Source organism: Periplaneta americana, chromosome 9, assembly GCF_040183065.1.
Source record: "Periplaneta americana isolate PAMFEO1 chromosome 9, P.americana_PAMFEO1_priV1, whole genome shotgun sequence".
In the NCBI taxonomy this organism is placed as follows: domain Eukaryota; kingdom Metazoa; phylum Arthropoda; class Insecta; order Blattodea; family Blattidae; genus Periplaneta; species Periplaneta americana.
In genome coordinates this window covers 167995397-168022079 of record NC_091125.1, presented here as the reverse complement: position 1 = coordinate 168022079, position 26683 = coordinate 167995397, and the positions used below count along the sequence as shown (strand labels likewise).

The following is a 26683-nucleotide window of genomic DNA, read 5'->3' as shown; positions in this document are numbered from 1 at the left end:
ATGCAATAAAATTAACGCAAAATATGTTTCATATTTCATATTATTTTGGTAGAATTTCAATATTTCATTCCCCCCTCCCCATATTTTGCATGATTTTCCCCCTCCGTTAATATTTCTATAACGCCCACTGAACTGGGCTTTCCGGATATAAGGATACAATATGGGCGTTTTCCAGAAAACACTTAAAAAATTCAAGCCACTCATTCCACCAACATTCCGGAATTCCCAAGTGCAAGTTACATCTCGAGATTCCTTTTTAGAGTCATTGAAAGCGAACCAATTTCGACGAATGACAATTTTACGCTATTCACGACAAATATCTATATAACGCAACAGATTATTACATTTACGCTAATATGAAGTAAAGAGGCGCAATAATTCAGAGTGCCTGCAAGCGTGCTAGAAATGCAGAGAAGTGTGCACGACCAAGAAACAACCTCTAGCTGTTGGGAAGGAAGCAGGTCGAGGTCGTCTGCAGTATTAAGCGGCATTATGAATACACTGACATTCAGTTCTCCAAAAAAAAAAAGAAAAAACTGTTGATAGTTTCTTAAAGTTTGGATCTCGAAAACGATCCAAGCTTCATAAAATATAAAGTATGCATCATATAAATTGTATGTATGTATGTATGTATGTATGTATGTATGTATGTATGTATGTATGTATGTATGTATGTATGTATGTATGTATGTATGTATGTATATATGTATGTATGTATGTATGTATGTGTGTATGTATGTATTAATATTGATCATAGGAAGAAAAATAAAGAAGGTAAAGTTGTGAATTCTAAATAAGGCAGTGGAGCAAGTGGACAGCTTCAAATACTTGGGGTGTACTATAAGCAGTAGCATGAGCTGCTGCCAGAAAGTCAAAAGGCGGATAACAATGACAAAGGAAGCTTATAATAGAAAAAGAAGCATCTTTTGCGGACCTCTGGAAAAAAACTAAGGAAGAGACTAGTGAAGTGCTGTGTGTGGAGTGTAGCATTGTCTGGGGCAGAAACATGGACATTACGACGAAGTGAAGAGAAGCGACTAAAAGCATTTGAAATGTGGATAAGGAAAAGAATGGAACGTGTGAAGTGGAAAGACAGAATAAGAAATGAAGCTGTGTTGGAAAGTTGGAAAGAGTGGGCGAAGAAAGAATAATGCTGAAACTGATCAGGAAGAGAGAAAGAAATTCGTTGGGTCACTGGCTGAGAAGAAACTGCTTACTGAAGAATGCACTTGAAGGAATGGTGAGCGGGAGAAAAGTTCGGGGCAGAAGAAGATACCAGATGATAGACAACATTAAAGTGTATGGATCTTACGCGGAGACTAAGAGGAAGACAGAAAATAGGAAATACTGGAGAAAGCTGTGTTTGCAGTGAATGACCTGCCCTTGGGCAGAATAGGCCTACTATGAATAAATGAATGAATAAATTAATCAACTAATTAATGTACAGTCCGTGATAAAAATTTTAGTTTTCCACAGTAAATTATTGTGGCTCAAAATGTACTTATAACTTGGCTCAAAAGATGCTGTTTTCGGTCAAAAAGTACGTCCCCGTGTAGTGAGCCGCCGAGCTGGATGGTTAGCGTCTTAGACTTTCTAGGTATCTAGGTTGTATCGCAGGGTCATAGTACCCCACCTTCCAAATACAATACATCCAAGAGACGCTGTGTGCATATCCAAACAATACTGTTGATTTTTTGTAAAAGTGCGCACAACTAAAACTTGGGACACATGCCGATCTGACGGTCATTGACAGTATGTGCTCACTCAGAGCGCACTGCTCATTATTGGACAATGTGTAAACATCCAGGATACACGCTGATCTTTAATTTTAACAAGATCGACACATCCAACACGCTCCTAATCATCAACATATCCAGTTAATCTTTAATAGGGTGTACACATCCAGGACACGATACTGATCTTTAAAATGGTAGTATGCATATCCAGCACACATTGTTGATATTTGACAGGGTGCACTGAATTTACAGCACAAGAAGAATTTGACTTCATATGTTCTGACCATATAACAAACTATTGCTTTCATCAGCAAGGTATGATTTCTGCCGTTTTTGTCTTCTCTACAATTCAAACGTCATTCACTTACATTCTGTATAATACTGATTCACAAGCCTCACATTAGTGAAAACAGAAAGAACTAAACAGCCCAATGTCTAGAATAGAGGCATATGATAATGATAATATGCCTACATTATCTTCCGCTTGAATGAATGTAATTGGCTCACACCTAAGTATACATTGCATACACTTGCTTATCAGTGCAAAGAAATTTTTTGCTGGAAATAGTTCTTTGATACTAAGTAGGCGTAGCAAGTTGACTAACACTGATAAAAATAATTATAAACACAAATTATCCCATTCTAATAGTTCAGTTCCTATTTGCGCCCGTAAATATAATGAGAATGTCTATGTATTACACAGAGTCACTACAAATGGACAGATACTTTCAATATATTATACAAACCAAACTATAACGGTTATTAATTACATATTGACATAGCCCACCTCTGATTGAGGTTCTGGCTGATGTGAACACTTGCCCAAGAAAGAATGGGACGGTGGAATATTCGAAGTCACAGACACAAGACACTGCGCATGATCACAGAGCGAACAGCGCTATGAAACTTACCGTTTTCATCACCAAGAGTCGGCCCATTCTTTTTTGAGCAAGTGTACATCTACGAGTATTATCAGGCAGTACATCTCACTTGACGATATATGTCATAGGAAGAAAAATGGTTTATATACATCTGAAGTCTGATAAGTGAAATATGTTACTGTAGGCACCTAAGATTGCCAGATTTTAAAAATATCAAAGAGGGACATTTTACTGAAGTTGATATACAAGCAACTTAGTAATAAACTAATAATGTATTAATACAGTGTAGCCTATGTATGTACAGGATAACTAAATGATTGGTTGATGGATGGGTGGATGGTTGGGTGGGGGTGTTGGATGGCTGGATGGATGGGAAAGTGGGTGGTGGGGGTTGGTGGGTGGTTGGATGGATGGTGGATGGATAGGTGGGTAGTTGGGTGAGGGTGGTGGATAGATGGTTGGATGTGTGGATGGATGGGTAGATGGTAGGATAGATGGGTGTATGGATGGATGTATGGATAGATGGGTAGGTGGTTGAATTGATGGTTGGATGGATGGATGAGTGGGTGGTTGGATGGATGGATGAATGAGTGTGTGGTTGGATGGATGGATGAATGAGTGTGTGGTTGGATGGATGGATGGATGGATGAATGAGTGTGTGGTTGGATGGATGGCTGGATGAATGAGTGTGTGGTTGGATGGATGGATAGATGGATGGATGGATGAATGGATGAGTGTGTGGTTGGATGGATGGATGGATAGATGAATGAGTGAGTGGTTGGATGGATGGATGGATGGATGGATGGATGAGTGGGTGGTTGGATGGGTGGGTGGGTGGATGGATGGATGAGTGGGTGGTTGGTTGGATGGATGAGTGGGTGAGTGGGGGGTTGGTGGGTGGTTGGATGGAAGGTGGATGGATGGTTGGATGTATGGATGGATGGGTAGATGGTAGGATGGATGGGTGGATGGATAGATGGGTAGGGGGATGAGTGTGTGGTTGGATGGATGGATAGATGAATGAGTGAGTGGTTGGATGGATGGATGGATGGATGAGTGGGTGGTTGGATGGATGGATGAGTGGGTGGTTGGTTGGATGGATGAGTGGGTGAGTGGGGGGTTGGTGGGTGGTTGGATGGAAGGTGGATGGATGGTTGGATGTATGGATGGATGGGTAGATGGTAGGATGGATGGGTGGATGGATAGATGGGTAGGTGGTTGAATGGATGGTTGGAGGGTGGGTAGATGGATGGATGGATGTGTGGTTGGATGGATGGATGAATGAGTGTGTGGTTGGATGGATGGATGAATGAGTGTGTGGTTGGATGGATGGATGGATGAATGGGTGTGTGGTTGGATGGATAGATGGATGTGTGGTTGGATGGATAGACAGACAGACAGACAGATAGATAGATGAATGAGTGGGTGGTTGGATGGATGGATGAATGAGTGTGTGGTTGGATGGATGGATGGATAGATGAATGAGTGGGTGGTTGGATGGATGAGTGGGTGGTTGGATGGATGGATGAATGAGTGATTGGTTGGATGGATGGATGGATGAACGAGTGTGTGGTTGGATGGATGGATGGACAGATGAATGAGTGTGTGGTTGGATGGATGGATGGATAGATGAATGAGTGGGTGGTTGGATGGATGGATGGATGGATGGATAAATGAGTGTGTGGTTGGATGGATGGATGGATAGATAGATAGATAGATAGATAGATAGATAGATAGATAGATAGATAGATAGATAGATAGATAGATAGATAGATAGATAGATAGAGGAATGAGTGGGTGATTGGATGGATGGATGGATGAATGAATGAGTGTGTGGTTGGATGGATGGATGAATGAGTGTGTGGTTGGATGGATGGATAGATGAATGAGTGGGTGGTTGGATGGATGGATAGATGAATGAGTGGGTGGTTGGATGGATGGATGAATGAGTGGGTGGTTGGATGAATGGATGAATGAGTGGGTGGTTGGATGAATGGATGAATGAGTGGGTGGTTGGATGGATGGATGAATGAGTGTGTGGTTGGATGGATGGATAGATGAATGAGTGGGGGGTGGTTGGATGGATGGATGAGTGGGTGGTTGGATGGATGGATGAATGAGTGGGTGGTTGGATGGATGGATGAATGAGCGTGTGGTTGGATGGATGGATAGATGAATGAGTAGGTGGTTGGATGGATGGATGAATGGATAGATGAATGAGTGGGTGGTTGGATGGATGGATGAATGAGTGTGTGGTTGGATGGATAGATGAATGAGTGGGTGATTGGATGGATGGATGGATGGATGGATGGATGAATGAGTGTGTGGTTGGATGGATGGATAGATGAATGAGTGGGTGGTTGGATGGATGGATGAGTGTGTGGTTGGATGGATGGATGGATGAGTGTGTGGTTGGATGGATGGATAGATGAATGAGTGGGTGGTTGGATGGATGGATGAATGAGTGGGTGGTTGGATGGATGGATGGATGAATGAGTGGGTGGTTGGATGGATGGATGAATGAGTGTGTGGTTGGATGGATGCATAGATGAATGAGTGGGTGGTTGGATGGATGGATGAATGAGTGGGTGGTTGGATGGATGGATGAATGAGTGTGTGGTTGGATGGATGGATGAATGAGTGTGTGGTTGGATGGATAGATGAATGAGTGGGTGGTTTTATGGATGGATGAATGAGTGTGTGGTTGGATGGATGGATGGATAGATGAATGAGTGGGTGGTTGGATGGATGGATGAATGAGTGTGTGGTTGGATGGATGGATGGATGGATGGATAGATGAATGAGTGGGTGGTTGGATGGATGGATGAATGAGTGTGTGGTTGGATGGATGGATGGATGGATGGATAGATGAATGAGTGGGTGGATGGATGGATGATCATATAAGAAAACAATTGGATGGCATATACAAGGTAATTCTGGGCCTGTTAAAAACTTTTATGGATGATAGAGGAGATCTTTATGAACTTTCATATACGAGTAGACATCCTTCTCTGGAGACATTCAGTTTGGTAATTACAGAATCTGATGTGTATGCTACAATGAATCCTTTTTCTTCAGTGTATATCATATTGCTGCCTGGTATTTTTGTAAACATTACAAAGTTCATGTGAATATATACAGGACCTTGTTTACAGCATACATTAAAATAGTTATCTGACATCGAACTCATGGCCAATACACTGAAGCCTCACCTAAATTTAGATCTAGCTGTCCTTGCATGACGTTAAAAAGCATTACGTAAAGACAGTAATTTTGGTTTCTTGTTATCATGGGAAGATTCACATTAAGAGATACTGATTTAATTTATGTAGGACCAAAGGAAAATAGAAGAAAAGGCGCAAGGTTTTACCAGTTAAAATAACATTTACGATGCCAACTAGTCCATAAAATGCTTGTAAGAATCCACCAACGTCTTCAGGAACAACTGCCAAACTTCAGAAAGATGCTAGCTGACCATACGGATTACATAAAAGCTTGCAACTTCTAAACGGAATGTTTCCTGAGATGGGTTTGTATTCAATTGTTCATATGTATCACCTCTGTAACTCCTAAAAGTTTGTAACAAAGTCACAGAATCACTCGGTACGCAACACAACACACTTTTCACTTACTTCGATAGCTTTCATCCGTTTTCCATCGTTTCGTCGTCACATCCACACCACGAACTAGGATTCACACCGCGACTATCAGAGATCGAGCCAATGTCCAACGAATCCCGTTACCTCTGATCATTATTCACTTAAAAGAATCTGGAGAGCAGGAGGTCGATGCGAGTCCCGGGCAGAAACCGGTTTAGAAAGTAGGTAAAGAGTGCGGGATGTTGGTTACCTTGTAATTCCATCGATCACACGACCATGAACGATTGAAATATCCGACACGTGAGATTAGGAACCCTCGTGAGCGGTGCCTGCCTTGAGGTTTGAAGGTGCTCGAACAGTGTGCAAAATGTGTCCTGAGAACACGTGACTAAAGCTTTTTATTTACATTCCTAAACCATTTGGAGCAGATTTATTTACATCGTAATTTATAAAATAAGCTTTTAGAGATTAATATTTCTGTCTATATTTTAAATTTTATTTATTTATTCATTAAAGACATCAGCTCAAAGAATTTGAGTGACCACAAGGGTCCTGAATACAATAAACACGTACAGTATAATGTGATTTGAAATATTAAAGAAAAAAGAAAGTTAATTGTTGAAGGCAAATATAAGTGGATTAATTGAAATAGAGATAATGATGTAATATTTGAAGAGAATCCTTAATAATATTTATAAGAATAGACATTACATAATCAAAAGGAATCTGAAGTTCCTTAAGATAATTCCATGTGAATTTTGTAATTGAACCTCTACTGCCAAACAGCAAACCAATGACAGACCATTGTTTAAGAGGAACGTTGTACTTTTGAGAAAGATAAGACAGACAAGGTTCATATATAGACTTCTTCTCAATAGCAACTTCGGTGGCTTGATTTAGGTCCTTTCGAAACGAATAGTAGGGTCAAGAACAAGAGCCCGTTTTAAGCGTCCGTTAATAGCAATAATGTCTGCCCGTCTGAAAGAACCATCTGATGATACACAATGTACTTCCTCATGAATCTCCAAATTTAAAGTTTTTAACGATGTCGCCAAAGCATGTCGTACACGATGTCTAGCATTGATCAGCAGCTCGCCTTTAGGGCATTGTCCAAGCACGTATCCAAGTGTTTCAAACTCACTACAGTCTGGATGACGGCAGCGGGTTGTGCTTGGAGTTCTGCCCGGTATTGCGCGAACCGCCGAAATATTGCTTGACATTTTTAAAGCATTTGTCCATTCTGAGGAAGATAAAATACAATAAATGTGCACAATGAAACAGTACGTTAGCATCATCAAATCTTTACCTGAATACAAGAGCTAAAATAACTAATTAATGTTTTCTTTTTTATGGCAAAAGATTACAACTTCCGTCAGATAATATTGTTTTGTATCGAAAAGCCCATAAAGTTGCAGCAAAAATAAATTAATCAAGTAGCAAAATTGATGGTTCAAACCCGTTTAAAACATTGATTTGCACGAAGTAGGCTTACATAAGTACACATGGGAACAGTGAAAAGACTTTCACTGGATTCGGCGAATGAGCAAAGGTGGAATAAGAACCACCTATTTTGTTTTGGCTCGTCTAATTCACTGACGCTACGAGTTCTGTGACTCTTAAAAGGGAATTTGGAGATTTCACTTGTCTTTGGGAATCCTGGAATGTCGGTGGAATGGGGGATTGGGTTTTTCAAGTGCTCCCTGGAAAACATCTCTACTGTCTCCTTATAACATCTGGAAATCCTGGTTGAGTAATTATAGCAATGTAATGTGATCAGAAAGATCAACCTTAGGATAACTAGATGTAATGTATTGTGATGTCATTAGGGTAATGAGGATGACTATGTGTCATGTAAAGAATCAATTTAATGAGATGTTATAAGATAATAATTTGTAATTAATTAATTTCTTTCTATTTCGCTATAACATAATGTGAGGTCTTTTAGTTTAATATTCTGTAATGAAGTGTGAGGCAGATAAAACAATGTGAATGAGATAATATGGCTGCATTTCGATTTATATGATGTACAGCATTCAGAAGAATTCAGATAAATATTGTGATGTTAAATATTGTGCCCGATTGAGATAATGAATTGTGAGTGTAATATTATGTGTATCTGTTAATGCCAGCAATGATTAATTGTGATGTATTATTTACCAAGCTTAGTGTACCAAGCTTAGTGTGCTGTTCGATTAATTAAAATGTGTCTTAGTGAAACTTACAGCAGAGTCCGTATAGGCCAGTTTCTATCTGATGCTTTTCCAATTCATTGCGGGCTAAAGCAGGGAGATGCATTGTCACCTCTACTTTTTAACTTTGCTCTAGAATATGCCATTAGGAAAGTTCAGGATAACACAGAGGGTTTGGAATTGAATGGGTTACATCAGCTTCTTGTCTATGCGGATGACGTGAATATGTTAGGAGAAAATGCACAAACGATTAGGGAAAACACGGAAATTCTACTTGAAGCAAGTAAAGCAATAGGGTTGGAAGTAAATCCCGAAAAGACAAAGTATATGATTATGTCTCGTGACCAGAACATTGTACGAAATGGAAATATAAAAATTGGAGATTTATTCTTCGAAGCGGTGGAAAAATTCAAATATCTTGGAGCAACAGTAACAAATATAAATGACACTCAGGAGGAAATTAAACGCAGAATAAATATGGGAAATGCCTGTTATTATTCGGTTGAGAAGTTTTTGTCATCTAGTCTGCTGTCAAAAAATCTGAAAGTTAGAATTTATAAAACAGTTATATTACCGGTTGTTCTATATGGTTGTGAAGCTTGGACTCTCACTTTGAGAGAGGAACAGAGATTAAGGGTGTTTGAGAATAAGGTTCTTAGGAAAATATTTGGGGCTAAGAGAGATGAAGTTACAGGAGAATGGAGAAAGTTACACAACGCAGAGCTGCACGCATTGTATTCTTCACCTGACATAATTAGGAACATTAAATCCAGACGCTTGAGATGGGCAGGACATGTAGCACGTATGGGCGAATCCAGAAATGCATATGGGGTGTTAGTTGGGAGGCCGGAGGGAAAAAGACCTTTAGGGAGGCCGAGACGTAGATGGGAAGATAATATTAAAATGGATTTGAGGGAGGTGGGATATGATGGTAGAGACTGGATTAATCTTGCTCAGGATAGGGACCAATGGCGGGCTTATGTGAGGGCGGCAATGAACCTCCGGGTTCCTTAAAAGCCAATAAGTAAGTAAGTGTGCTGTAATTCGAGGGAATTAGGTAAGATTAAGTGAAATACAACAGTGCACATAAATTGCATGATGTGAGTTACGAATAATATAACATAAGGTATATGTATGGTATGAAAAAAAAAAAAATAAAAAAAAAATAAAATAAAATCAATAAACATAAAACAAAAAAAGAAAAACAAAAGACAAAAAATAAAAAATAATAATAAAAAGTAAGAAAAAAGAGTAAAACACAAAAAAATAACATAAGAGGAAATAATAAAAAACAATAAAACAAAAAAACGAAACAAAAAAATGAAATGAAAAGAAGAAAAAAACATAAAAACAAAGAATAAAAAAAGAAAAGGAAAATATAAAAAACAAAACAAGAACAAAAATAACACAAAAAAAAACAAAACAACAAATGAAAGAAAAGGAAAAAAAAACAAAAAAACAGGAAGTAAAAAATAATAAAAAAGCATAAAGAAAAAAGAAGGAACAAAAACAAACAAAAAAGAGAAAAGGATAAAATAAAATAAACAAAAAAATAAGAAAAAATAAAAGATAGTATAAAAGAAACACAATAAATAAAAGAAGTAGAAGTAAAGAAAATAAATAAAAGAAGAATAAACAAAAAACAAAATAAAAATAAAAACAAATAAAACAATAAACAAAAAAACTAAAAAGGGAATGAATAAACAAAAAAAACAAGAAAAAGAAAATATAATAAAAAGAAAACAAAAAAATAAAACAAAGAAAGAAAAAATAAAGAAAATCAATAAAATAATACAATAATAAACACAAGGAAAAAAACGAAAAAAAAAAAACTAATAATTATAGAAAATATATTAACAGAGATAGGAAAATCTTGCAAAATATGAGAAAATATTAAGACTTTTATGAAACAAAAATTTTATTAAAATATTATGAAATATGAATAATTTCAAGGGAAAAATTGTCCCGGGGCAGGGTATCGAACCCGGGACCTTAGGCTAATCGCGCCAACGCTCTACCGACTGAGCTACCCGGGAACTGTACCAGATACCGGCTCAATTTTTCCCTTTATATCCACGTACCTCAAATGAGCTGACAATACATCAAAGACTCAACATTGAGTGCACACAAACTCTGTGCGACTTTAACTGTGGTTTTCTGTTAACGATTAATAACGTATATTATGCAAATCTGGCGGTCCCGGAACAATGTTTTCCTTGAAATTATTCAAGTCAGCTTCACAGGGAGTTATAGCTGAAAGCCAGATTTGCATTATGAAATACGAGTATATTATGACTTTTGGCATTCTGCACATTGTAAATCGTGGAAAACCTTGTTTCCATATTGCTAGCAGAAAAGGTTTAGAATATGAAATTTCATATTTTACCTGTCCCTAGTGATGATGAAAGAGTCGTCGATTTCGACATACTATTTCAGGGGAAATAGGCCTGTACGTTTTCACAATTTCCGACACAGTAAAAGTTATTTTGGGCTTACATACAGCGATTACTCTCACCTTATTAGACGCATTATGCTCTTATTGATTAGCTAAAAGGTGAAAAGCAGAGTTACCTCTATTACAGGCCATGAAAGCCCACGGGTAACGAACCAGAATGTTACAGCCCGGCCCGGCTTATTCACGTCTGAACACGGACTCAACCCCAGGGCAAAATTATTTTTAAATTTCTTACCCAAAACTTCAAAGCAAAGGAGTCCGGTAAAGGTTAACATTAAGATATTAACTATGTTTACCCATCTTATTCGTGTTACAGTTGGGGTAAAGATAACCTTAATCGGAGAAACAAGCACATCGACAAAATAATAAGTAAAATCAAGCATGTTGCTGATACAGGGATGCCTCGTAATCCAGAGAAGAAATACAGACGCATGGTACTAATAATCACGGTATTTAGCCCACGTTCTACACCTTATTAATTTTTTTAAGTTACATGCCCGTGTGGCGTGGGTCGTATAAATGTACCTAAAATGGAGAGGTTAAACTAAGGTTAAGAAAGAAAGAAAGAAAGAAAGAAAGAAAGAAAGAAAGAAAGAAAGAAAGAAAGAAAGAAAGAAAGAAAAGTTCCACTCGACAAAACAACTTTCTACCTCATGCTATTCGAATACCTACAGAGAAATAAAACTAGAAGATGGTAATAGTATTAGCAGTAATAATAATAATAATAATAATAATAATAATAATAATAATAATAATAATAAAGATAATTATATTTTACTTGAAGCAAGTAAGAAGATAGGTTTCGAAGTAAATCCCGAAAAACCGAAGTATACGATTATGTCTCGTAACCAGAACATGGCACGAAATGGAAATATACAAATTCGAAATTTATCCTTCCAAGAGGTGGAAAAATTCAAATATCTTGGAACAACAGTAACAAATATAAATGACACTCGGGAGCAATTAAACGCAGAATAATATGGGAAATGCCTGTTATACAATTTCAACTTTTAGTTTTTTTTTTTTTTAACCAGATTAAATGACAAAAGTTTCTCAACGGAATAATAACAGGCATTTCCCATATTATTCTGCGTTTAATTTCTCCCGAGTGTCATTTATATTTGTTACTGTTGTTTCGAGATATTTGAATTTTTCTACCTCTTGAAAGGATAAAATTTCAATTTTTGTATTTACATTTTATACTATGTTCTAGTCACGAGACATAATCATATACTTCGTTTTTTCGGGATTTACTTCCAAACCTATCTTCTTACTTGCTTAAAGTAAAATATTATTATTATTATTATTATTATTATTATTATTATTATTATCATCATCTTCAGTACTGTTACTATAATAATAATAATAATAATAATAATAATAATAATAATAATAATAGGCCTAATAATACCGATTGTTCTGTATGGTTGTGAAACTTGGACTCTCACTTTGAGAGAGGAACACAGGTTAAGGGTGTTCGAGAATAAGATGCATAGGAAAATATTTGGGACTATAAAGAGGGATGAAGTTACAGGGGAATGGAGAAAGTTACACAACACAGAGCTGCACGCATTGTATTCTTCACCTAACATAATTATGAACATTAAATCCAGACGTTTGAGATGGACAGGGCATGTAGCACGTATGGGTGAATCCAGGAATGCATATAGAGTGTTAGCTGGAAGACCTGAGGGGAAAAGACATTTGGGGGAGGCTAACATATAGATGGAAGGGTAATATTAAAATAGATTTGAGGGAGGTGGGATATGATGGTAGAGACTGGATTAACTTTGCTCAGGATAGGGATCGATGGTGGGCTTATGTGAGGGCGACAATGAACCTCCGTGTTCTCTAATTTGTGAGTAATGACAATGACAACAACAACAACAATAATAATAATAATAATAATAATGATAATAATAATAACAACACTCTTTCACCGTCATAAACATTATCTCCTTATTGAATCACACAGGTTATGCAACGCCTCGCATCTAGAACATTCTGCCGCAGAATGTTAATGAATGCTACACGCCTCCTCGTACGTCAATGGAAAGTGATCAAACAATAAATTCAAGGTCTCATGAGTCCTGACCGTTATGTACTGTAGCTTACGAATGGTAAGTCGAACGAGGTGCTTGCAGTTGCCTATAAGATTCCTTTTTAGAACTAATTATTGTAAGTGGTTTTCTCAAGTCTCTACAGAACAATTTCTACCTTCAAACACAACATTATTTTTTAATTTCTTCCAAGAACCAACTGCAAAGAAAGAAAGAACTTCAACTAATTAAGGAAGTAGATTCAAATCCCTTTAAGTCCAAGTTGAGACTTGTTATGCCAATCAGCATAAAGAAGGGCATGGCAAGCAGTCGTTTTTCCCCGGTGGCAACCTCCTGCTCTTCGTGCCTGCGAAACAGTCTACAAACTATAAAATAATTCGATTATTGAAAGGTATCGAACTGTTCGATAATTTGGAAACAACTGAATGAAATCAATCGATTTGTGTCAATAAAAAAATCGGTGTCATAAAATGATACAGTTTCGCGTTAGGGCCTACAATTCTGTACGTTTTACCAGTTAAGCAATAATTTATTCATTGTTTTTCCATTATGTTGCAAATAGGCTATCATTTATTTACTTGAACTGCCGTTCAAAAGGCATACATGAATGAATACTATAAGCCAAAATAAATAGGCCTATACTTTCATAATGTTATGTTTTATTTAACGACGCTCGCAACTGCAGAGGTTATATTAGCGTCGCTGGATGTGCCGGAATTTTGTCCCGCAGGAGTTCTTTTACATTCCAGTAAATCTACTGACATAAGCCTGTCGCATTTAAGCACACTTAAATGCCATCAACCTGGCCCGGGATCGAACCCTCAACCTTGGGCATAAAAGGCCAGCGCTATACCGACTCGCCAACCAGGTCGACTATACTTTCGTTTTCTGCATTTCACACAAAGGCATTTTTTTACAATCTCAAAAATTAAGATCTCTGGTTTCATTTATAAACTATGCCGTTAAAGTATATTTACATACAATAATGTAGGACAAAACCACAATAAATAGATACTCAGATGTAATGTTTTACTCTTTACGAGAATCAGTACTTGAAAGTGATAGCATTAAAAATATTGTAATGGGACTAAAAATATTAGTTACACTTCGTTTTGTTTCTGCCTAATTAAGGAAATCCATAGCCGAGCGTAGGACGCGTGTAGGAGATTACTGGATTGTGTCGAGAGAGAGCCTTCCTCTAAGAACGTGTGAGACTCACCTGATCGCCCTAAATACTGCACTTTCATTTACAGAACAATTATAAGCAAGCTAGAACGAGAATGCATTAAAAGTTATGAATTATGATCGGCTGCGTGACACGCATTCTAATTAGGCCCGATGCACACTAGCGTCACAAAGACGCGCGTCCAATTATTTGGTTAACGCTGCGTCCCTGTGTCCACCCGTCCACACGTAGCGTCATAATGACGCATTATTCTACGTCGATTTCGCTGTCCATACGGCCCGATGCACACTAGCGTCACAAAGACGCGCGTCCAATTATTTGGTTAACGCTGCGTCCCTGTGTCCACCCGTCCCCACGCAGCGTCATAATGACGCATTATTCTACGTCGATTTCGCTGTCCATACGGCCCGATGCACACTAGCGTCACAAAGACGCGCGTCCAATTATTTGGTTAACGCTGCGTCCCTGTGTCCACCCGTCCCCACGCAGCGTCATAATGACGCATTATTCTACGTCGATTTCGCTGTCCATACGGCCCGATGCACACTAGCGTCACAAAGACGCGCATCCAATTATTTGGTTAACGCTGCGTCCCTGTGTCCACCCGTCCCCACGCAGCGTCATAATGACGCATTATTCTACGTCGATTTCGCTGTCCATACGGCCCGATGCACACTAGCGTCACAAAGACGCGCGTCCAATTATTTGGTTAACGCTGCGTCCCTGTGTCCACCCGTCCCCACGCAGCGTCATAATGACGCATTATTCTACGTCGATTTCGCTGTCCATACGGCCCGATGCACACTAGCGTCACAAAGACGCGCATCCAATTATTTGGTTAACGCTGCGTCCCTGTGTCCACCCGTCCACACGTAGCGTCATAATGACGCATTATTCTACGTCGATTTCGCTCTCCATGCGGCCCGATGCACACTAGCGTCACAAAGACGCGCGTCCAATTATTTGGTTAACGCTGCGTCCCTGTGTCCACCCGTCCACACGTAGCGTCATAATGACGCATTATTCTACGTCGATTTCGCTGTCCATGCGGCCCGATGCACACTAGCGTCACAAAGACGCGCGTCCAATTATTTGGTTAACGCTGCGTCCCTGTGTCCACCCGTCCCCACGCAGCGTCATAATGACGCATTATTCTACGTCGATTTCGCTGTCCATACGGCCCGATGCACACTAGCGTCACAAAGACGCGCGTCCAATTATTTGGTTAACGCTGCGTCCCTGTGTCCACCCGTCCACACGTAGCGTCATAATGACGCATTATTCTGCGTCGATTTCGCTGTCCATACGGCCCGATGCACACTAGCGTCACAAAGACGCGCGTCCAGTTTGTACTGAACAACAGTCAACAATGAAGTGCCAAAACGCAGCACCCAGCGGTGACGCTGCGTTCTAGCAGAACACGCAACTAGATCATTAACGCTGCGTCAACGCCGTCTGTCCCTACCTGACGCTGCGTCCTGGGAACCACGTGTGTATTGGCCACTTAGAACAATGCACTTCTAAACCGCGCATCAATGGGACGCATCCTTTTAACGCTAGTCTGCATCGGGCCTAGAGCGATATCTAGGTTAAGTCGTAGAAATAATGTTGCCAACGTTCGAAAAGTTGTAGCATTGTTAATGAAGGAAAATCTCGTCTCCTATCACTTAACTATCCCCTCAATTAACCCAACCTAAACTTGTCACAGTCCTTCCTCCTGCACTTTTGGTCCAGGGAAAATACTCGACTTTATTTACCATGCACCTTCATTATACTTTTGGCCCAGGGACAATACTCTTTATTTACTGCAGACTGTATGGAAAGAAATGTGTATGGTGAATATTGCCAGTACTGCAGTGCTCGCTTCTCATTGGATACGCTAACAGACGACTTTTTCGTCTGTCGCAACGAAAAAATGAAGAATAACGAAAATATTACTTACTTGTCAGTAACTAGCAATAATGTGAAAGTATCCACGAAGAAGCAAAACTCTATTCTATTAGGAGCACTCGCCCGCGCACAGGTGATTCTTTTTAATGGATGACGAAAAATTATGAAATGAAAAGCGTACTACTGTGAAATGTACCATTTGAGAGATGTATACCGGCATACGTATTGATAATATTTATTCACTTCTTACTTACAAATGGTTTTTAAAGAACTCGGAGGTTCATTGCCGCCCTCTCATAAGCCCGCCATCGGTCCCTATCCTGAGCAAAATTAATCCAGTCTCTACCATCAGTCGACCTGGTTCGCAAGTTAGTATAGCGCTGGCCTTCTATGCTCAAGGTTGAGGGTTCGATCCCGGGTCAGGTCGATGACATTTAAGTGTGCTTAAATGCGACAGGCTCATGTCAGTAGATTTACTGGCATGTAAAAGAACTCCTGCGGGACAAAATTCCGGCACATCCGGCGACGCTGATATAACCTCTGCAGTTGCGAGCGTCGTTAAATAAAACATAACATTTCTCTACCATCATATCCCACCTCCCTCAAATTTCATTTTAATATTATCCTCCCATTTACGTCTCAGCCTCCCCAAAGGTCTTTTTCCCTCCGGCCTCCCAAGTAGCACTCCATATGTATTTCTGGATTCGCCAATACGTGTTACATGCCTGCCCATCTCAAACGTCTGGATTTAATGTCTTTGTGTTTTATTGCATGTAAGTAGAGAAGCGAGTGTAAACTTGTGACAGTGAAATATGATGAAAAACGTTGTAATTTCATTCATCTGTGACCAATTGAAATTCACTCACTAGAAACGCCGCCTCATGGTTCATGAACTTCGACACACGACATTGGCTACTCTCACGTGGATGGGTTATGCTGGACTGACGATTCCTGTCACATTGGATTTTAAAAACGAGGTCAATTCATTCAGTTTTGAGATCATTAAACTTAAATTCCCAACTGTGCTTATAAGCGAGCACGTGTAGAAAACATCAATACATGTGGGAGGATGCATTTGAATAATAAATATTAGATTTGCCTCCCACATGTGTCTATTATTAGAGTGGTCACGGATTGCATGCAAGTTACAAACGAAAGAAAAGATCTTTTTCTGTAAAATCTGAGTCATACAGTAACCAGTGTTGCCAACTTAGCTATTTTGTAGCTACACACATCAAAATTATTACCTCTATTAGAAAGAAAAAAATTATTAAATTACGGTTTATTTAACGACGCTCGCAACTGCAGAGATTATATCAGCGTCGCCGGTGTGCCGGAATTTTGTCCTGCCAGTAAATCTACTAACATGAGCCTGTCGCATTTAAGCACACTTAAATGCCATCAACCTGGGCCGGTATCGAACCCGCAACCTCGAACGCAGAAGGCCAGCGCTATACCCACTGAGCTACTGAGGTCGACTATTAGAAAGAAATATAATCGAATGAGCTAAACACTCGACCTCCTGACTTCAGAATAAGATAAGATTTCCTTTTAGTGTCGGATTAAATGGCGTTTTACAGTAATCAGCATTTATTCCAAACAGCACGTTATACGCACTCATTTGTTTTGACGCAATGTAACCACGGAGTTCACGTGAAATTACAAACTGGGTGTAGCGGATGTGAAAACTTATTAACGAATACAAAGTCGCATCTCGTTCCGCGAAAAGTGAAAGGTTTCACAAGTGCGTTCATATGTAAGCAATGGAATACTACAGACCATAGTAAACAAGTTCATTCAACGCAGTTTTATCTACAACGGAAAATGTATTCACCATTCAGCAGTAATCCAACTGATCGATAATCAAATTGGCAGACAAAGACTCCTACATCACCAGGAAATGAAAACATTTCCGAAGGGAACTAGAACAGACTGTTACGATGATTCGATCTGATTTTCTGATGTTATTAATCTTTCAAAAGTTCTTAGTAGAAGTCAATAGTACCGTGTGACACAAAAGCTATGTACCAAATGGGAAAATCAATATTATTTCGAAAAGGCAAATGTAGACATACATAGCAAATTATTTCCTTCGGAAAAAATTTCATAGTAATGATATCTATTCGCAGAATACTGAAATCGGCACGTTTCCAACCCAACAAATTGCAGCATCTACGAACAATACAAGAAGACGATCCACGGAAGAAGCGGGCATATTGCAATTATTATTGGATCATGGAGTGTTTGCGTACTAACCAACCCTTCCTTCAGCATTTTTTAATTACTGATGAATGCCTATTCCATCCAGACGGGAATGCTTATACACAAAATGCACGATACTGGTCCAAAGAAAACCCAAGATGGATGTGTCAATCCAATAACCCAAGGCCAGTACTGGTGTGGCGTTGAATACTAGACGATACGATTGTGGGAAATGTGAACCAATATACATTTGGTGAATTGTTAGACTTCCTTTAGTTTACCACTGAGTAAACGGATGAAAATGTGGTATTAGCTAAATAAGACCACAGCACATTACTCCATGCACTGACAAAATTAAACTTGTTCGATGTGCACTGGATTGGAAGAGGTGGACCGCAGTCATGGCCTCCACGGTCACCAGACTTCACAACTCTAGATGTTTTAATGGAGATATAAGAAACAGAATTTTTTTCAGATACAGCCTGCACGTATAGATGAACAGAAATGACCCATGTTATTCAACACATTTCACAATCAACACTTAAGAGTGACAGAGGAATGTCAGGATCAAGTGAAACACTGTCTTCAAGTAAATGGAATACAATTTGAGCATTTTCGGTAGTGCTCTGTGCAGTTGTACTGAGAACAGTAATCTCTACATGCAAACCTAGTCATGTTTACCTAAGAGGAATGCAATGTAATAAATGTAATAATGTTGTGTTGTACGGCATTTCATGGTAGAATATTATTACTAGTTCTGCGTTTGGTTAAATGTGTAGAAATTTGACTAAACTGGCCGAGCATATTGGGAATTAATTAAATCAATGGCTTTCCCAAAACAGTATTAAATGTTTCATATAAAACAATTTTTATCTCGAAAAGGAAGCAAAAAGGAGCAAAATTGTATTAAACTTTTTTTGTTTGAATTACCTCAAAGAATAACATTCTGAAATTAATGATATTCTGTATATACTGTACTCCAACCACGAGAAAGTCTCCAGGGAGTGAGACGGAGCGGGGTGATGCTGTGAATGAATGTTAATGTCATAAGATGTCGTAAGTTCACACACGTGGGTACTCGTATCTCTATTGGCTATCTCTCAAAGCACAAACAATAACATTGATATACACATTTTTATACTACTCTAGTTAGAAAATTATATTACGGTTAATTTCCTGATCTTTTAATCCCTACATACAGGAAATAACATATGCAGGAGAGCGCATGATTTTTAAACTGACTTTATAACTCTTATATTACCTATCTACTTCGCTCCGATAGATGACGCAATAGTAAGCACATCCCTTTCACGGTTTATCTCCTGGTTGAAAAACAGTACACGTATGTATAATGGAATTGCTGTGTTTCATCTTAATGATTCGTTGCTAAGAAAATAACGTCAGGATAGCATGACGTAAATTATTGCCGTTGTTAAGAATCTGAAGTTAGATTAAATTTTCGTAACACAATATTCGGGAGGAAATTAAACACAGAATAAATATGGGAAATGCCTGTTATTATTTGGTTGAGAAGCTTTAATCATCCAGTCTGCTGTCAAAAAATCTGAAAGTTAGAATTTATAAAACAGTTATATTACCGGTTGTTCTGTATGGTTGTGAAACTTGGACTCTCACTTTGAGAGAGGAACATAGGTTAAGGGTGTTTGAGAATAAGGTTCTTAGGAAAATATTTGGGGCTAAGAGGGATGAAGTTACAGGAGAATGGAGAAAGTTACACAACACAGAACTGCACGCATTGTATTCTTCACCTGACATAATTAGGAATATTAAATCCAGACGTTTGAGATGGGCAGGGCATGTAGCACGTATGGGCGAATCCAGAAATGCATATAGAGTGTTAGTTGGGAGGGCGGAGGGAAAAAGGCCTTTGGGAAGGCCGAGACGTAGATGGGAGGATAATATTAAAATGGATTTGAGGGAGGTGGGATATGATGATAGAGAATGGATTAATCTTGCTCAGGATAGGGGCCAATGGCGGGCTTATGTGAGGGCGGCAATGAACCTCCGGGTTCCTTAAAATCCAGTAAGTAAGTAACACATTATCCATTTGATACGCGACCATTGACGTTTCATGTTGAAATAATAATATAAATAAAGCAGGAAATTGATAGCATGAAAGCAAAGACAGAGAGATGGAATGAAAGAAATTAAGGAAATAATTGAATAAAAAAAAGGGTAGGGAAAAAAGGATATATACATCTTGATTACACAACTTTTAACACTGTAGGCCTATCACTTCGGAATATGTATGATAAGACTTTCTTGTGTTAAATTCTATCGTACCTTGTTTACATATTTCGATCTATTTATGAGTCATCCTCAGAATAGGTCGAAACATGTAAACAAGGTACGTTAGAATTTAAAACAAGAAAGTCTTATCATACGTATTCCGAAAAAAAAGCAATAAATGATTAAGGTAATTGAAAAGAAATAAATTCAGAATGAAAGCGTAAAAAGAAGCACAAAAAAATCAATAGGAAAATAAAATAAAGTAATTATTAACATTCTTTTACTCACTTTGATGGACAAAAATGGTGAGCACGGTCTAAAATAGTCACGGCGCGGCAGCATTTTAATGTCAGATGTGGACGGGAGCAGTCTTTTTATTCCGGCCCCTACCTAGCGGATCACGTTTTGTTTCCCAGAACACTGATGCTGTAATCTACGCCACAGGGATCGTTGACCCTATTATTGAAATTCATTCGATTGGCGGTTAACAAACCCAGAGGTCCGCGATGACAGCAGACATCCATCCTGCAGGGACACGTAACATTTAAAACGGTGTAAGCCACTCTATTATGCATGACAACCAAAGAAAACGTTCCTGACGGTCAAGACTCAAGGGCAACCGAATGTTTTAACAGCCGCTCGACTTTCTTTCTGAACGAAATGGTAATTTATAATAGAGTCGTCTAGTACAGCCGTGGCGAAAAGGCCATGGTGCGCCGAGCCACTGTGTAAGCTGCAACGTGCATAGCACCTATGGAGGGAGGCGGACAACCGAAGGGGAAGTTAATGTTCAGGACGTGTAACGAAGAAAGAAATGAACAAGAAAACATAGGACACATTATCACAACCTAAAATTAACTGTCTTCAGAATGTCTCTGCTACAAAGTTTCAAAATCAGGAATTATGTCACTTACTGCCAATCGTAGTTGATCACGAAGGTATTTGTCTGTCAGTCGTGATCTAAATTTGATTTTTATTATTTTCATTGTTGAAAATAATTTTTCACAAACGTAAGTTACAGCGAACATGGCTTCAACAGAGCAAGCGAAAGAACGAAGCTTCAAATATTTATTTTTTTTCCAAAGATTTGAAAAGTTCAACATTTGTCAAGTCCTTACATCTAACTTTCATTTAACATCACATTGTAAATCTGTGAGTTTAAATTGAAAATCTAACCGCATTATTCGTACATCTGCTGTAAAAGAATCGACGTACAGAGGTGATAATGATAATAATAATAATAATAATAATAATAATAATAATAATAATAATAACAACACTTAACCTTTTAATGTTTCATCAGTAACATGTAGTAGCTTATAATGCCGTTTTATGTTATACAACCGTTTCCCTAATAATATTTGTGAACAAATCATACATTTAATATTTTCATCATATTGTAAGCAAAAGAATGCATCCTTCCATCCTACTTGAAACTTTCGTTTTTTATAGAGGTACATGGTTTCGAGAGAGATATTGCGACGATACGCCACTCGCAGGTCCGAGACAAATACAAATAGAACGGAGTTTGACTCCAGTGAGTGAGAGGGTGGGGGTTGTAGGTAGGAAACGAGAGAAAAGTACTGCAAGCCACAATGTGCTCGTGAGTCGCATTTTCGCCGCGGCTGGTCTAGTATCAAAGTCAGCTACATCCATTTTATAAAATTTTACAGGAGAAACAAAAACCTAATTTTAACAACGGCAATTCACTTACTTTTACACCATAAAGTCACGACATAGACAAACATAAATTATACTGGAAATATGAATGTGCTAGCTTTCTGATTTTTTGTGGGAAACATTTTTTATTTAGACGTAGCTGGCTTTGAACCCGCCATTGTGGATTTAGCTGTTTTTGCAAAGATAGAACGTAATTATGCACAAAATGTCAAACTGTTATCCTTTATTAACTGTTTAATTATTTCAAGTGAAACAATATATGGATAATACAACCTTGTTTAATAGTCTACTAGTGGATGGGAGGCATTACAAAAACTACTCTTTTTCCTCTAATTATGTTTCAAAAACGTATAATCAAAATTTGTTTGAAAAGGCGACTGGATTATCCAACAAATTTGATCCACTCCGAATTGAATGTTTTTAGAATTGACCAAATTTATAAATACTCTTTAATGAAATTCTATCATAAAAATAGAATGAAATTTTGTAGCTCAGCTACATGATCATAATACAAGACGAAATGAAATTCTTAATTTAATTGAACCTAAATGGTTCACATCTGCTGCTTTACTACAGAGTATAAATTATGGTCCACGTCTATATAACTCGATAATAAAATTTCATCCAGAACTGACTACTTTAAGCAATGAAATTTTCAGATCCAGAATTAAAAAATTATCTGACAGACTTCCCTGTATTATATTATGTACCATGTATTGTAAAACAAGTTTATTTCTATCCTAAGTATATTGTTTCTATCTTACCTTGGTTACTATATCAACATGACCTGTACTAATTATACTATTAATAATAATTCAATATTAATCCACCAATCTCAACATCGTCTCTTTTTTCACTCAGTTATTACTAGTATTATTATTTACTAATTTTATTATAATCTTTATGTGACCTTTTTCCTTAAGTATTTTGTCTACAAAGTATGTATATCTATGTAACGGAACTGTCCCCGAACACGAGCTTTGCTCTTTCGGGGTATTTTAATGTAACGTTTTTATGTATATGTTATTATTAAATAAATCTAAATCTAATTAAATTTAAGAAAATAAATTACAACTTTACTTCTTTAATGGAAGGATAGGGAAGGGAATGAACGCCATTACTGATGCCATTTCAGTTCAGTTGCAATGGAACCTTGGAACGTGGAGCGTTTGCCGTGGAGATGTTTATCAAAACAAATGATTCAGTAGTTCTTACGCAGCGTAGGTTCCGACTACATTTCTATGTGGGTCGACATGGGCGAGTTCCCATCCACAACACAAATTTATTGTGGGTAAACAATATTAGAACGACTTCTTCAGCATCAAAACGTAGGAAGGCCAAGGACCGCCCGTATGCCAGAGACGTGGAAGACAGGAGAGTGCTGAACTTCGGAGTCAGGCTCCAAGAGTGCATTAGAAAAAATAGACGTCATTTGCAGGGTGTAATTTTCGAAACCTAATTTTGTTCTTTTACGTCAGTAAATGACAATAATGTCTCTTTTCGATAAAAGAATAAGAACCAACTTACATTAAAATACAACTGTGTGCTCTCATTTCAAAAAAGTCGATCTAGTATTTGCCGGACCCTGTACAGGGACATCATTTTATTTTTACTTCAATTTTTATTGTACCTGAGTTTTTTAATGTACTTCACTCCCACCCCTTCTACTAATGAAGTTCCAACTGTCCTCCACACAGAACCAAGGCCGCATATATAAGCAGTACTGAGTTAGTGAGTACAGTCCAGAAATATGTCCGCGTTTTCCAGTGACGAAAGAGCTTTCAATATTGAATCATATTTTCGCACAGGTACTGTCCGTTTGCCTACGTCGCATCCCGATTTCCCCCACCTGCTTCTGCTCTCCCCTCTGTAAAAGCTGGGCTGTCTTAGCTCTTTCCTGAAAACATTAAATTCTGTTAGGAATTGGACGTCTACATAATATTATACAACTGTTTATAATAACTTAAATAAAAGGGCCTCGTTAAGTAATTAACTGTCACGTGAACTGAAGCCTGTATCGAAATGAGCGGCCACCATTTTAAAAAATGTGTTTAAATATCAATATTATGATTATTTTTCAATTTAACTTCAGTCTCTATATTGTACGCTGTGCTGTAGACAGTATAATATACACTGCATAATGAATACGTTCGCATGGATAACTCAGTTCGTGAGTAAAAACACTTATTGTTAATACAGTAGGGCCTACTGTATTTTAATTAAACAAAAACCTAATGAAAATCATCGAACTTAAAATCGCGATATTTCCTAATTTACGTAAATGGATGAACTACTTTTCTACCCTCCTATAGTAAAGTGATCTGTTTGTGTTTTACGCCAGTATCATCGAACTCCAGTCGTGGAAGGGGGTAGCAAACGTGTTTCCGGTTCTCTAAAGGTATAGCCAGGTTAATATTAAAAATGTTAGTAAAAATAAAATGATGTCCCTGTATATGAAATGTATGTATGTATGTATGTATGTAGCTGAGTCTGTGGCTACAGTGCTAGTTCGCTGGTCTTCCATCCAAGCGGTCCGGGTTCAATCCCCGGCCAGGTCGTGATGAAATTTGTGTGGACAAACCATATTTGTCAATGTAGGCGGGTTAATCTTCAATGTCGTTGGCATAATCATAATTTTAGTTGGCACCATCGTCACTGTCTTCTGTATCATCACTGCCGTTAGTTTTGTCGTTATTTGGCATGTCGTCAAAACCTCTTTTTCGTGGACACCATGGTCACTGTCACCAGAATAATCATTTCCACGGTATGATCGTCATTGTCATATCGTCGTTAAATAAAATATAATAGTTCAATGTGGGAAACAGTGTCATCACGTGTACCTTCTTATCTGTAACTTATCTCAAGCTGATTTCCCTTACCCAGCACAACGTAAACCAACACAACATATTGAGGCCAATATTCCACATGGTTATCTCACGTTTCACTTACGAAATCAAACGTCGTAAGACGTTATCCAAGCCTCGGTAGACTGGCAGACAATACTACATATGAATCAGTGATGTTTAGGCGTATCGATTTGTATCTATTCAAGTACATAACATGTGTTACGGAATCGTACGCCAAATGCATAGCGAGTTTTCTAATTCTGCAAAAGACATACTGTACATAATTAATTTCAACTGAAAACATTCCCAGCATCCCTGTTGTTGAAGAGCTGGCATTTAATGAGTTTGTCCCCTCTTAACAGTCTTCTTCTTTCTTCCCTATTAGATTTGTTGATCTTTAATAACGGTAGGTGCTCAGGCGGAGCGCGTTTCTTGCTGATCTGGAGTTGCGCTTGGGTGAGGGTTCGATTCCCGCTTCGGCCGATTACCTTAAGGTAAGGCGAATGTCAGATAATCTTTGGCGAATCCTCGGCCTCATTTCGCCACTATCACCAATCCCATCGTCGCTAAATAATCAAGTAGTTGATACAGCGTCGTTCAATAGCCAACTTAAAAAAGAACAAGTAAACGCGGTATTTTTTTTTTTTAAGTTTTCCTGTGAGTTATTTTCGATTTATTCTTTACGTCACAGATATAATAGTAATATGCGTTACAAGAGCGGTATGTTGACGTTTTCATGGTCGAGGAAAAGATTGAAAAAGCGAAACGTAGTTGAGCTTTTTTAATTTCCGACAACATGAAAACAAACATACCGCTCGTGTATCGTACATTATTTTGTGCGAAGATCGTTTATTACATACCTGAAAGACGAATTTCTAATTAGTTGCAATGAAATCTCCATCTTGGTTTCTGTTTAATGACGGCAACTTCGGAAAACCAAAATATCTTTCTTCAACATTGTTGCTATAAAATGTTTTCTGTGTTTACTATACTCCAGCAGGCCGTGATATACGTCTGTCTCCCCCCCCCCCAGTCTATAAATGCGAGCTTAAAACAAACTGTAAGGTTATGTAATTATTTATTTTTCATCTTAATATTTTAACAATATTATTTATATAACATATTGCAGTAATAACATCGGCATCTGGAATCTTGTTGATTTTTTCACGGCTTCCTTAATGTTACTTGTATCAGGAATGCAATAAGTTTCGTGGAGTAATAGACTTTACTTAATTTTTGCAAATATTTAAAAACAATAATTAACATTGCAATTTAGGTGAAATTGCAGTGGTAAGTTTCTAATTTATAATTATTACTATGTTAAACGTCTCGAAAAATAATATGTTAAAAGCCTAAAGCAGTAAAGTGAATGTCACGCTTAAGCGGTAAGAAGAGGGAAATTGTTGTGTGTGTTACGTTGGGAATACTGAATGTGGTATTTCACACTTATTGGTTCTGTGCGGAAAACAAGCAAATACGCACGATCTAGCACAAATGAATATTAAATGTACAATAAAGCTGCATTGGTGTATCGTGGAGAATATTCGTAGAGAGGTTGAACTACGAAAAATCAATATATTATATGCATTTTACACTTCGCTAATTATGCGTAGTGAAAACATTCACCTGTTTTATTTATCTGAATTTATATTCCACGCTCATTTTTTTTTCATTTCAAGTAGGTTATTTTACGACGCTTTATCAACATC

At 38.0% G+C, this 26683-nt stretch overlaps 1 protein-coding gene across 7 annotated transcripts in view; it reads right to left on the bottom strand.

Annotated features, from left to right (window-relative positions):
• The window catches only part of tim (timeless), a 200764-nt gene that overhangs the window by 142449 nt on the left and 31632 nt on the right, over positions 1 to 26683 (bottom strand). The window contains exon 1 of one of the 7 annotated variants that reach the window (XM_069836322.1): positions 20737 to 20951. The exons of 3 other annotated variants lie outside the window; for them this stretch is intronic. The gene's annotated coding sequence lies outside the window, so the exon portion shown is untranslated. Of the gene's footprint in view, positions 1 to 6249; positions 6389 to 20736; positions 20952 to 26683 lie in introns of those variants that run through there. 3 more of the 7 variants (XM_069836326.1, XM_069836321.1, XM_069836325.1) reach the window with 3 other exon arrangements.